This window comes from Ranitomeya variabilis, chromosome 2 (assembly GCF_051348905.1).
Source record: "Ranitomeya variabilis isolate aRanVar5 chromosome 2, aRanVar5.hap1, whole genome shotgun sequence".
Taxonomy (NCBI): Eukaryota; Metazoa; Chordata; class Amphibia; order Anura; family Dendrobatidae; genus Ranitomeya; species Ranitomeya variabilis.
In genome coordinates this window covers 405,714,523-405,728,286 of record NC_135233.1, presented here as the reverse complement: position 1 = coordinate 405,728,286, position 13,764 = coordinate 405,714,523, and the positions used below count along the sequence as shown (strand labels likewise).

Here is a 13,764-nt window from a genome sequence, read left to right as displayed (position 1 = left end):
CACATTTATAATTTCAGCGCATAAATAATGTATAAACTGTTGAAGCAACAGTTCATGGCTCACCAGTGCAAGCAACATGATAAACACAGAAATGGACAGAACGCTTTGATTCGAGCTGCACGGTGCACGCTCCGCTCCCTTTGGTAAAATACCAACACATCAATATTCCTCTGCATCTATCCAGAAACCAATATGAGTTCCCCGAGAGAAAACACAAAAGAAAATTCTCAGCCGTGCCCCTCAGCAGCAATTTCTGCTCATCCGATCTGATGAAGAAAAATGTTAATCAGGCCGCAGGCTTGTTTGCTTAATTTTTCTGCTAAATTGATAGATGGCCATCGAAGGCACACTGCTCACACCGACGCGCTGCTCACACCGAAGCACTGCTCACACCAACGCACTTCTCACACCGACGCGCTGCACACACCGACACATTGCTCACACCTACGCACTGCCCACACCAACGCACTGCTCACACCAACGCACTTCTCACACCTCTTATGCGAATTTATTTTTAGGGTGGTGGGAGGAGTCGGTTGTGTACAAGCATGTGGCATTTAGGGAACGTTGTCTCAAGTGGCTTCGGTTTATTGATGACATTGTGATGTTTTGGACAGGCACTGAAGAAGAATGTGAGCGGTTCATTGCTGACTTGAATGATAACCCTCACAATATTAAGCTCACTTCACACATCTCACGAACTTCGGTGGAGTTCCTAGACCTGAAAGTAAGTGTGGCGGGCTCAAATGTTGTCACTACACTCTATCGTAAACCGACAGCGACGAATAGTCTGTTACACTACTCTAGTTTTCATCCTAGGCACCTCAAGAATGGCATTCCAACTGGCCAGTTCTTGCGCCTAAAGAGGAACTGCAGTCTACCGTCAGATTTTCAAAATGAAGCAAAGATACTTACAGACCGCTTCAGCCGTCGTGGCTATCCAAAGAAGGTCATCTCATCTGCATATCAGAGGGCCCGGAAGAGTGTACGATCGGACTTACTTCAGAGACAGACACGTGAGTCAATTACACCACTTGGCATTGTGACTACCTTCAACAACCAGTGGCGGGATATTTATAAGATCTTCGACCGAGGCTGGGGCACACTATTAAGTGAGCCAAGGTTGACACCTTATATCTCGGCCACTCCTAAACTGATTGCCCGGCGGGCAAAAAATCTTAAGGACTTGCTTTGCCACAGCCACTATGTACGTCCCACCGTTAGACTGAATAGGGGAATGAGGATCTTTGGAATATTCCCATGTGGCGGGTGTAATGTGTGCCAATATATGGTGGCACAAAATGGACTCACGCTCATTGCCTCTCCTTTCCAGATTGCACCGAAGAAAGCCTTCTTCAATTGTAAAACCTCCTGCCTTGTTTATGCTCTTATCTGTGATTGTCCGTTGATCTACGTGGGACAGACGACGCAGGAATTGCGTAGAAGAACTCAGCAACACCTGTCTAACATTGCCATGGCATCAAGGGACCGTGCAAGGGGCAAGGGCATTTCATCTGTTGCCGCGCATTTTTTGGACTGTCATAATGGAAAACCAAGGGGGCTTAAGGTCATGGGATTAGAGGGCGTTTTACAAAATATTCGGGGTGGCGATGTGGTAAGGAGATTGCTGAGATGTGAGTCTAAATGGATTCATAATCTTAACACCCTTACTCCACATGGACTGAATGAGGAATTACTCTTCACCGGCTATTACAAACAACTATAGAACATGTTGAATATTGTTTGTTTAACCTAATCTTCTGCTTTTTTCCTCCCTATTTCCTCCTGGTATCTCGAGTCTCTATATTGTTATATTCCTCAGTATATCTACTCAAATACAGATGAACTAGTTTCTATCCGTGAAAACCATGGTTTTCTTAAAGGGGGTTTCTAAACTATTTTCTAAATATTTTTGCAGTGGTATTCCTGCTGCTGACACTTCCCTGATATGGTGCCAATTAGTTATAGAATGTCATTGGTTATCTGTAACTGTTTTTGTGTACATGCCCTTTTTGTGATACCTCTAATGCTATTATTGTGCCCATACAATCTCAGCATCCTGTTAGGGACTCCATAACTTGGCCCCTAGATATATATGCGGGGGTAATCTGTTGCGCAATATTTACATCACCGCACTATCTTGGATGTGTTCTATGACACCTGGGCGCTCTCTCTATATATATTTTTCACCACCGAGCGCACTATTCACTGGATGCCCGCCCTCTGCTCTGTCTGCGCGTGCGCACTGAGCTCCGGGCGGTCATCTTGGAACAGGAGGATCAGACTTCATACCCTGCACAGCGCAGGCGCCGGCGCACTGGGGATCACGGCGGTGTGTCCTTCCTCTGCATGGCGCCGGCCTGGATTGCAGGGCACGGGCGCCGCTCCGGCGCTTGCGCGTCTGCATCTGGGCAGGTGCCTCGGAGTGGGGACCCCGCCTCTGTTCTTCTACTGCGCAGGCGTCGGAGTTGCTGTATACTTCCGGCCTCATCTATACACGCTGTGCTCCCAGCCCCCTGGTCTCCAGCTGTACCGTCTACGCATATCAACATTAAGGTATTTAAACCATGCACTTGGGACACTACCGATACTGCCCCTGAAGAAGCCAGTTCGCTGGCGACACGCGTTGGGCGCTTTTGCCCGGTGCCACCCCTGCTTACTGCCATCTCTTATCAGTCCTGACCTATCTTGCAGGAACGCTACCTAGGAGGCCTGGTCTATTCATGTCAGGTAGTATAGGATGGGTTACTCCTCTTGGCTATTTATAGCTACAGAGGCCTGATATATGAGGTTCTTTTCTATCCCTACATCTCCCAAATTCGTCTTGGTATTTTTTGTGGTGATCCCTTTTATCATGCATGCTACCCTTTTCTTCTTGCTTTGGGTCAGTGCTTCTCTGTAGCATGCTATAGGTGATCCCTGACGGTGGTGCCGACCTATATTTTGTTGCACTTCTCACACCGACGCGCTGCTCACACCGACACACTTCTCACACCAATGCGCTGCTCACACTGACACGCTGCCCACACCAACGTGCTGCTCGCACCTACTCGCTGCCCACACGGACACACTGCACACACCGATGCATTGCCCACACCGATGCGCTGCTCACACCGATGCGCTTCCCACACCGACGCGCTTCTCACACTGACAAGCTACCCACACCGATGCGCTGCTCATGCTGACGCGCTGCACACACACCGATGCGCTTCTCACACCGACGCGCTGCTTACACTGACGCGCTATACACACCAATGCGCTGCTCACACCGACACGCTTCTCACACCGATGTGCTGCTCACACCGTCGCGCTGCCCACACCGACGCGCTGCTCACACCAAAGCGCTGCCCACACCGACGAGCTGCTCACAGCGACACCCTGCTCACACCGACGCACTGCTCACACTGATGCGCTGCACACACCAATGTGCTGCCCACACCAATGCGCTGCACACACCGATGCACTGCTCACACCGATGCACTGCTCACACCAACATGCTGTTCACACCGACACGCTGCCCATTGTCATGCTCTTTCTACAGTTGTGTCCTGTGGGTCCCCACCAATTATCATGCCATTCTTACAGTTGTGTTCTGTGGGTGCCCACCCATTATTATGCCCATCCTATAGTTTTGTGCTGTGGGTGCCCACCCATTATCATGCCATTTCTACAGTTGAGTCTTGTGGGTGCCCATGCATTACCTTTCTACAGTTTTGTCCTGGTTGGTTAAAGAACCAGAAATATGATTTCATAATACTGTTGATAGAATTATTAATGCTTCTTACCTATCCCTAGATGAAGGGTGCAGGATGATTTTGGGATACTCTATCCGGAGATATTTCTGCTATATGTGTCTATATGTGGCATAAACGTAGCCTGTCCAGGGTTTTATTCTCATAATGTTATATTATTTTGTGAGTATTTAATTACATGTTGCAGAAGGGTTGGCACATCTGTAATTCATAGGTCCCATTCACACGTTCAGTATTTTACATCAGTATTTGTAGCCAAAACCAGGAGGGGGAGATAAATACAGAAGTGGTGACGAGTTTCTATTATTCTTGTTCCTCTCCTGATTTTGGCTTACAAAAACTAATAAAACTTAAGATAGAAGCAGAATGAGCATGTCCCCTGCTGTAAGTAAGTAGAAAACCGCAATAGTGCATGTAAATAACAGCGCTTAGTAAATATGGTTTTTGATTAAAAAAGGGTAAAAGCCTTCCCACCACATCAAGGTGTACCCAGTCAGGATGGTCCTAACCTCTAGTATTAAAACATTACCATTAAAACCCCAATGTGAATAAGGGCTGAGCAGGACCGGGGCCCGACTGTGGGCGCCTAGCAATAATGATGTAAAATACTGACCAAATACTGAACATGTGAACGTGGTCTTACAGGGAGAAGTGAAGTATGTGCAGATGGAAACTAAACAAGTGGCCGTGGCTTCACACCAAGGGGTACGGGCAGCCGTGCCTTTAGCTTCCTTCCAACAAGTCTTCACCCAGTAACTCCAGTAAATATGTTTCCCTGAAGGCATCAAAACACATGTGGCCGGATACTAGAGATTGTAAATTCTACAAATGTAAATGTCTTCTAAGTATTATGTAAAAAATAATACAGATGCAGACAGTGACCAGGAAAAGTCCCAGGCAAGGCAGCTCCTGTGCCCACACAGCAGCAGGAAAGTCCCAGGCAAGGCAGCTCCTGTGCCCGCGCAGCAGCAGGAAAGTCCAAAGCGATGTGGTAATCTCTAGCCTGCTGCAAGGGCTGCCCAATATAACAGCTGGAGAATGGAGATGCTCTAGTCTATGCTTTCTCCGATGTAATGGGGTCGTCACATTTATCATCCTTTGCTATTGTTCGAACACCTACAGCAGTGACATCAGGATGCAGACGGATGCCTCCTAAGATGCCTCCTAAGATGCCTGCTGCGGTGAGATTTTTTCACCATGGCTGCGGGTCATTTCCTAAAATCCAGAGATAATCCCTAGAGGAGCAGTAAGGAATAATTGCCGGCACCGGTCTGGCCTCGATAAGGCGGCACAATGGGCTGGTCATTTTAGGGGCAGCCATGAAAACATAATTAGAAATGCAAATGTTTTTGAAGATAAGACACAAATTAATAAGGTTTAGTTTGGTGATGAATTGAGTAAGAATTAAAGTGACATGTATGGCTGCACAGAACGGATACATCTTTCCTGGCTGAGATGCGTGCTGTGATGCACGGTGCGGGGATCTTCTCTCACCGTGATAAGGATCTACCCTCTAATAATGCAGCGCTGCCATATGTCCGTATAATGACCTGTGAGTATCACCCCTCACGTTATTCGAGTTCTCTCACCCCATGTGTCTATTTTATTCTCACAATTAATTTATATTGGCTTAGTTACCAAACACAACTTTTTTATACCTTGGGCCACGTCCATCTTAAAGGGCAGGGACACTCATTAGGAGCAGTTCTTCCGTCCTCCACCTCAAGGCGATGATATTTAGCTGAAGTGAACATTAGTAATAAAGTTTGATGCATTTATATAGCATCTTTTATTTTTATCCCTGCGCTCCAGGATCACAGTCTGATTCTCTTCCGATGATTCAATAAAAATTTCCTTATTACGCCCTTGAAGCAGATCTGGTACCAGGTCGGAAGTGAAATGACAGTGGAGCTGAGCTGTCACGCAGGTAGAGGTCAGTCTCGCCATTGATTCTGAGGAGTATTTCAAGCATGTTTGTTTGCAATTATAGCGGCTTCAGGCACAGATGTTCTGCTAGATACATAATTACTAATGCAAACGACATGTTTTGTAGGCAAATTGTATTACAAAAAATAATTAACTTCTTGTAGTAAAAGAATAAATTGTGAAGCCAAGTGATCTGATGAGATGACAAGGAAAAGGCGCAGGACTTTCCACCCGCAATAATACAATGATCCAGAAACTGCCCAGAATAATGTAAGGTTGGCAGTTGTGGACATAAAGCCAGAGCAGTGGCCCAGGAGCCCGGAGGATGAGGGGTCACACTGGTAATCTGCTCTCCAGCTATGTAACCTGCAGGACAGGACACAAAGTGGAAAGCCTGGGTCCCAACAAGAGCTGGAGGTTGACCAGAAAGTGGACAATACTGTGCGTATCGAACAGGAGATAGAAATCCGCAGGGGCAGCGGGCTCCGGGGCCAGGAAGGTGCAGAGCGGGCCTCATGTGAGGAAGGGAAGTCACTGAGCTAATCACATCACCAGCCGTCTATAGAATAACAAGAGGATATTTCTAGGAACAGAATATTTTGGTGAATTCACACATCTTCGTCCTTCATTCTCTCCATTAATCCTTCCCTATTTTTATATTCATTTTAATTATCTACAATATATTCCACAGAATTTCATAGAAATTATCACTAACTATAAATTTCCTTCCCTTCCTTCCTCCTTCCTTCTTTCTTTCCTCCCTTTCTTCTTCCCTTCCTTCCTTTCTTACCTCTTTCCTTCCCTTCCTTCCTTTCTCCCTCTCTTCCTTTTTCCTTCCTTTCATTTCCTCCTACCTTCCTCTCTCCCTTCCTTCTTTCCTTCCATCCTTCAATTCTCCCTACTTCCTTCCTACTTTCTTTACTTCTATCCTTCCTTTTTTCCTTCCTCCTTACTTTCCTTCATTCCTCCCTTTTTTCCCTACCACCCTCCTTACCTTCCTCCCACCCTTCTTACCTTCCTTCGTTCCTCCCTTCCTTTCCTCCCTCCCACCTTCCTTACCTTCCTCCCTTCCTTCCTCCCACCCTCCTTATCTTCCTTCGTTTCTCCCCTTCCTCCCACCCGCCTTACCTTCCCCCCTTCCTCCCACCCTTCTTACCTTCCTTCGTTCCTCCCTTCCTTCCCTCCTTCCTTACCTTCCTCTCTCCCTTCCTTCTTTCCTTGCATCCCTCATTTGTCCCTACTTCTTCTTTGCTACCATCTTTACTTCCATCCTTCCTTCTCTCCTCCCTTCCTTCTTTCCCACCATCCTTACCTTCCCCCTTACCTTCCTTCCTGCCTTTCTTCCGTTGCTCATTTGTTCTCTCTTGCTGCCTTCCTTTCACTAATTACTCTATATTTCAGAATGCGGCGATTTGTCCTTTGGGGAGATTCATTCTGCATATTGATTATTTGGCTGCAGCACCTTCAGATCAGATCTGCTATAGATAATCCTGTCTGCCATGTCCTAATGCGCTGGTTTGTCCAAGAACACTTCCTCTGTGGACTGAGCACAACTCTATAGTCCTAGACGACTTCCTCCAAATGCTCCCAGTGCTCTTGTAAAGCAGAATATGGTTTGTGAGACTGATAGTGTAACTGCAGATTTACTCTACTACTCCTTGCTCTAATGATCTAAGATCATCTCACTACATTACAACCACATGAACATAATGAAAAACACGTTCAGTCTAATATTGGAAGAATCTCTAACAATGTACTACAAACCACCTGCAACATTGTATACATGGATGCCACTATTGCTTCATGTATAGAAACCTCAGGATCTCAGTGGACATTTTCATCAGAGTCTGTGAGCCCATCTGCCAGAAGGTGGCCCATCAGTCATCTCACAAATAAAAGTACTTCTCTCATCTTCTGCCCCAATTTCCCATTCATCTGTTTCTGAGTTTTATTTAATCTTCTTCTTTGCAGATAACAAAGCTAATTGAGACTTCCACAAACTTCCAATGGCACCAAAATGGAATTATCATATATAGTTCCAACCTTTCCTCAACAACCGTCTGTTCTCTATCTCCGGCTTTCCTTTGGTCTCTGATCCCTTTCTGTTCCTTTCTGTTAGACAGTTCTTTTTTTGTATGGTCCCTATATCAGGTCCCTTTATCAGGTTTGTATCTATGCTTCTCTCATGTCACTTTCTCTGATCTCCCTGCTTTTTGTCTGGTCTCTCAGGAGCTTTCCCTGGGTTTGCTTTAATGCATCTTTTCTCAGGTCCTCTCCTCCCAGGTCCCTCTCTCAGATCACTTTCCCTGTTTTTTCTTTGTGATCCCTCTATCAGATCCATTTATTTGGTCTGTATATCCTTTTTTCCAAATTCCCTTCCTCTTATCCATTCCCTGATTTTTGTGTGGTCCCTCAGGACCTTTACTCAGGTTTGTCTCTATGCTCCTTCTCCCAGGTCCTCTTATCTGATTCTTTCCCTGTTTTTTGTCTGGTCCCTGTCTCAGGACCTTTTCCTGGGTTTGTCTCAATGCTTCATCTCCCAGGTCCTGTCTTCTTATTTTTTCCTAGTTTTTACAGGTCCCTCTCTCAGGACCTTCTCTTGGGTTTGTCTCCAAGCTTCATCTCCCAGATCCTCTCCTGTGATCCCTTCCCTAGTTTTTATTTGGTCCCTCTCTCAGGACCTTTTGCTGGGTTTGTCTCTATGCTTCTTCTTGCAGGTCCTCTCCTTTGATTCTTTCCAAGTTTTTTGTCTGGGCCCTCTCCCAGGAACACCTCCCTGGTTTGTCTCTGTTTTTTCCTCCCAGGTCCTCTCCTCTCTGATTCTTTCCCTGGTTTGTACATGGTCATTCTCTCAGGACCTTCAACCACGTTTGTCTCCATGCATCTTCTTCCAGGTCCTCTCCTCTGATTTTTTCCTATTTTTTTGTCTGTTCCCTCTCTCGGGACCTTCTCTTAGGTTTGTCTCCAAGCTTCATCTCCCAGGTCCTCTCCTGTGATCCCTTCCCTAGTTATTATTTGGTCCCTCTCTCAGGACCTTTTGCTGGGTTTGTCTCTATGCTTCTTCTTGCAGGTCCTCTCCTTTGATTCTTTCCAAGTTTTTTGTCTGGGCCCTCTCCCAGGACCACCTCCCTGGTTTGTCTCTATGTTTTTTCTCCCAGGTCCTCCCTTTCCAAGTTTATTTCTCTAGTTTTTCTATCCTCTATTTCTCCCTCTCTATCATCCTACTTAGTTTTAAAGTTCCTGCATTAGATTCTAGAAATCAAAATATCAGGATAAACAGCAGAGTGACCAAGATGGAGAAGCGTGCTGGTCGCAGGAGCAACACTTTCATTCTGTCCCTCGGGGATGTAACTATTGGGTACAGTTGCTGTTACTGTAATCAGTGCATCCTTTGTGTTACTTCTCCTTTCCATACCTTCTTTTTGCTTCCTTTCTTTCCCCTCTACTGCTTCCATTTTTACTTTTCTCCTTCCTTTCTTTCCTATCTTTTCCTCATCCTTTCTATGCTGTCTCCATATCTTCCTTCTACCCTCTATTCCCCTCCTTCCTACCACCTCTTCTCCATCTTTCCTCTTTCCGTTCCTCTCCTTCACCCTTCTTCCTACCTTATTCCCTCCTTCCCTTTTGTTAGATGAATATCCCCTTAATGACCGCCAATACGTCTTTTAACTGACCTGAGGTATAAGAGAATAGCCTCCCCATACAGTTGACAATCCAGCAGCTGTCGGCTGTACACCATAGCTGACAACTTTCTGCATCAGCCACGATCAGTGTTATCACCGTCCATATCTGTTTAACCCCTTAGATGCTGCTGTCAATAGTGACTACAGCATATAAATGGTTAACAGAGTGTGTGGGCTTCCTCTTTAACCCAATTGGTGCCCTTAGATCAGGATTGTGTGGTTCTGAGGTTTGTCATGGCAATTCATGACCAAATAGCGGCCTTAGAGTCTGACGGCTGTTGTAACCTGTTCAGAAGTTAGCGGCATTTAGGTGGTAAACATACACATTTTCATTCCTATCATGCCACTTTGCATTAATTCCTGAAAATCACCTGAAGGGTTAATAAACGACCTGACTGCAGTTTTCAATATGTCAGGGGGTGCTGTTTTTAAAATGGTATCACTTTGGGGGGGGGGGGGTTCCCAATATATAGGACCCCTAAAGGCACTTCAAACATGGATAGGTCCCTAAAAGAAAAAAATTTGTTGCAAATTTCCTTGAAAAAATGAAAAATTGCTACTACATTTTTAAACCTCCTAAAATGCTAACAAAATAAAAGAACATTTTACAAATGGCGCTGATGTAAAGCAGACATGTGGGAAATGTTATTTATTAATGGTTTGCTGTGGTGTGACTATCTGGATTAAAGGGATAATCATTCAAAGTGTGAAAATTGCTAATTTGTTTTAAGTTTTTTGCAAATTTCTGATATGTTTTGTGTTTTGTTTTGTTTTTTATAAAAAATATAAACCTAAATTTATAATTATCATAAAGTATAATGTGTCACGAAAAAAACAGTCTCAAAATCACTGGGATTTGTTGAAGCGTTCCAGAGTTATTACCACATAGTGTGAAACTGGTCAGATTTCAAAAATTTGGCTCCGTCACTAAGGGGATATTATCGGTCAGTTCCTTCATCTTTCCGGTCAGTCACAGTCTTTGGATTTCCGTGCTGTCTCCCCTGTTCCGGATGATCGCACCATCCTCCATGTTGGCAGGCCCTCAGTACATGATGTAGTGTGTTTGCTTGTCCGTCCTTTTCCTTTTCATTGATTTTTCAGAGATAATTTTCTTGATATCAGGCTCTGCTTTCTCATTTCTGCAGCAGACGCTTCTCTCTCATGACGACTGGAAAACATGTCTGAAGCCATCAAACCCACCGGGGCTGTGAAAACCTTAACTGTTGTGCAGATTTTGGCAAGTCTGCTGAAATCACAATTCCTGTTTGGCTCGGCAGTGTCCATCACCGGAGAATGCTTGCACATCACTAAAGCTGTGTTTATCACTGGCAGCAAACTGTGAAGCCCTCCATCCCTTCTCCTTGTCATCCAGGGGCTCCAAACAAATCACACAGTGACAATAGATGACCACAGCTCTGAAAGTGAAAATCTGTGGATAAAAGAGCTCAAACCAGAAAACTCCGGATCATCTCAAACTTCCTATTGAAAAGATTCATTGACTATGAGGTTTTCGGGGAACGGCAGTCAAAAAATAATTAATGCATCTTCTCCTACTGCATTCAATATGCACTACATGGAGAAGGAAAGGGGCCGCACATCTTAATACTTGATTTTATTTTTCCTCCAGTCCCATTACCTCCAGTGTATGAAATGTGGTCCCATTGCCCCGGGTGTATAACATCCGACCCCATTGCCCCGGGTGTATAACATCCGACTCCATTGCCCCGGGTGTATAACATCCAACCCTATTGCCCCGGGTGTATAACATCCAACCCTATTGCCCCGGGTGTATAACATCCAACCCTATTGCCCCGGGTGTATAACATCCGACCCCATTGCCCCAGGAGTAATAATAATAATAATAATAATAATAATTTTTATTTATATAGCGCCAACATATTCCACAGCGCTTTACAACTTATAGAGGGGACTGGTACAGACAATAGACATTACAGCGTAACAGAAATCACAGTTCAAAACAGATACCAGGAGTAGTGTTGAGCATTCCGATACCACAAGTATCGGGTATCGGCCGATACTTGCCGGTATCGGAATGACGTCACCTAAGGTCTTTCAAGCGCTTGAAATACCTTAGAAGACGTCACGGCTTTGTGATTGGTCGCGTAGCGGTCACGCGACCGCTACGCGACCAATCAGAAGCTGCGGACGTCTTCTAAGGTATTTCAAGCGCTTGAAAGACCTTAGGTGACGTCACTGCTTTGTGATTGGTCGCGTAGCGGTCACGCGACCGCTACGGACCAATCAGAGCACAGTGACCTCATCTAAGGCCCTTCAAGCGCGCATTCTTAGGTACAACGGCTCCCGGTTACGGCGGTAAAGTCCAGGGCGCGTCAGAGGGTGAGTATATCCCTATTTTTTATTTTAATTCTTTCTTTTACACATTGATATGGATCCCAGGGCCTGAAGGAGAGTTTCCTCTCCTTCAGACCCTGGGAACCATACAGGATACCGTCCGATACTTGGTGTCCCACTGACTTGTATTGGTATCGGGTATCGGTATCGGATTAGATCCGATACTTTGCCGGTATCGGCCGATACTTTCCGATACCGATACTTTCAAGTATCGGACGGTATCGCTCAACACTAACCAGGAGGAATGAGAGCCCTGCTCGCAAGCTTACAAACTATGAGGAAAAGGGGAGACACGAGAGGTGGATGGTAACAATTGCTTTAGTTATTTGGACCAGCCATAGTGTAAGGATCGGGTGTTCATGTAAATCTGCATGAACCAGTTAACTGCCTAAGTATGTAGCAGTACAGACACAGAGTGTTTTAACTGCATAAAATGTATGAGAACATGATGCGAGGAACCTGATTATGTTTTTTTTTTTTTTTTTAATAGGCCACACAGGGATAGTTAGGTTAATGCATTGAGGCGGTAGGCCAGTCTGAACAAATGCGTTTTTAGGGCACGCTTAAAACTGTGGGGATTGGGGATTAATCGTATTAACCTAGGTAGTGCATTCCAAAGAATCGGTGCAGCACGTGTAAAGTCTTGGAGACTGGAGTGGGAGGTTCTGATTATTGAGGATGCTAACCTGAGGTCATTAGCGGAGCAGAGGGCACGGGTAGGGTGGTAGACTGAGACAAGAGAGGATATGTAGGGTGGTGCTGAGCCATGGAGTGTTTTGTGGATGAGGGTAGTAGTTTTGTACTGGATTCTGGAGTGGATGGGTAGCCAGTGTAATGACTGGCACAAGGTAGAGGCATCGGTGTAACGGTTGGTGTGGAATATGATCCTGGCAGCAGCATTCAGGACAGATTGGAGTGGGGAGAGTTTGGTAAGAGGGAGGCCGATTAGTAGAGAGTTACAATAGTCCAGACGAGAATGAATAAGTGAAACAGTAAGAGTTTTTGCAGAGTTGAAAGTAAGAAAAGGGCGAATTCTAGAAATGTTTTTGAGATGCAGATAAGAAGAGCGAGCCAGTGATCGGATGTGGGGGGTGAATGAAAGCTCAGAATCAAGGATGACCCCAAGGCAGCGGGCATGTTGCTTTGGAGTAATGGTGGAACCGCACATGGAGATGGCAATGTCAGGCAAAGGTAGGTTAGTAGAGGGAGAGAACACGAGGAGTTCAGGTTTTGACAGGTTCAGTTTCAGATAGAGGGAGGACATGATGGTAGAGACAGCGGTAAGACAATCACTGGTGTTTTCTAAAAAGGTCGGCGTGATAACAGGAGAAGAGGTGTATAATTGGGTGTCGTCAGCATAGAGATGGTACTGGAAACCAAATCTACTGATTGTTTGTCCAATAGGGGCAGTATACAAAGAGAAGAGGAGGGGGCCTAGGACTGATCCTTGAGGAACCCCAACAGCAAGGGGAAGGTGAGAGGAGGAGGAACCAGCAAAACATACAGTGAAGGATCGGTCAGAGAGATAGGAGGAGAACCAAGAGAGAACGGTGTCCTTGAGGCCGATGGAGCGGAGCATAGTGAGGAGGAGCTGATGATCCACAGTATCGAATGCTGCAGAGAGATCCAAGAGAATTAGCATGGAGTAGTGACCATTAGATTTAGCTGTTAATAGGTCATTAAAGACTTTAGTGAGGGCAGTTTCAGTAGAGTGTAAAGAGCGGAAGCCAGATTGAAGAGGGTCGAGAAGAGAGTTATCTGAGAGATAGCGGGTAAGACGGGAGTGGACCAGGCGCTCGAGGAGTTTAGAGATGAAGGGAAGATTAGAGACAGGTCTATAATTAGCAGCACAGTTTTGATCGAGGGATGGTTTTTTAAGTAATGGATGTATGATGGCATGCTTAAATGAGGAGGGAAAAATACCGGAAGTGAGGGAAAGTGTTGTGAATTCTGCTCTGGGGTTCCCTCCGGTGGTTGTTGGTGGTAATACAGTTGTCCCTGGGTTGCAATCCTGAGCAGGTGTCCCTGCT

At 45.6% G+C, this 13,764-nt stretch overlaps 1 long non-coding RNA gene across 1 annotated transcript; it reads left to right on the top strand.

Annotated features, from left to right (window-relative positions):
* Positions 1-664: 664 nt before the first annotated feature.
* LOC143809524 (uncharacterized) lies at positions 665-1,531 on the top strand. Its single transcript, XR_013222317.1, has 3 exons — positions 665-727; positions 808-1,016; positions 1,334-1,531. It is a non-coding gene; the product is annotated as an uncharacterized LOC143809524 (long non-coding RNA).
* The last annotated feature ends 12,233 nt before the right edge of the window (positions 1,532-13,764 follow it).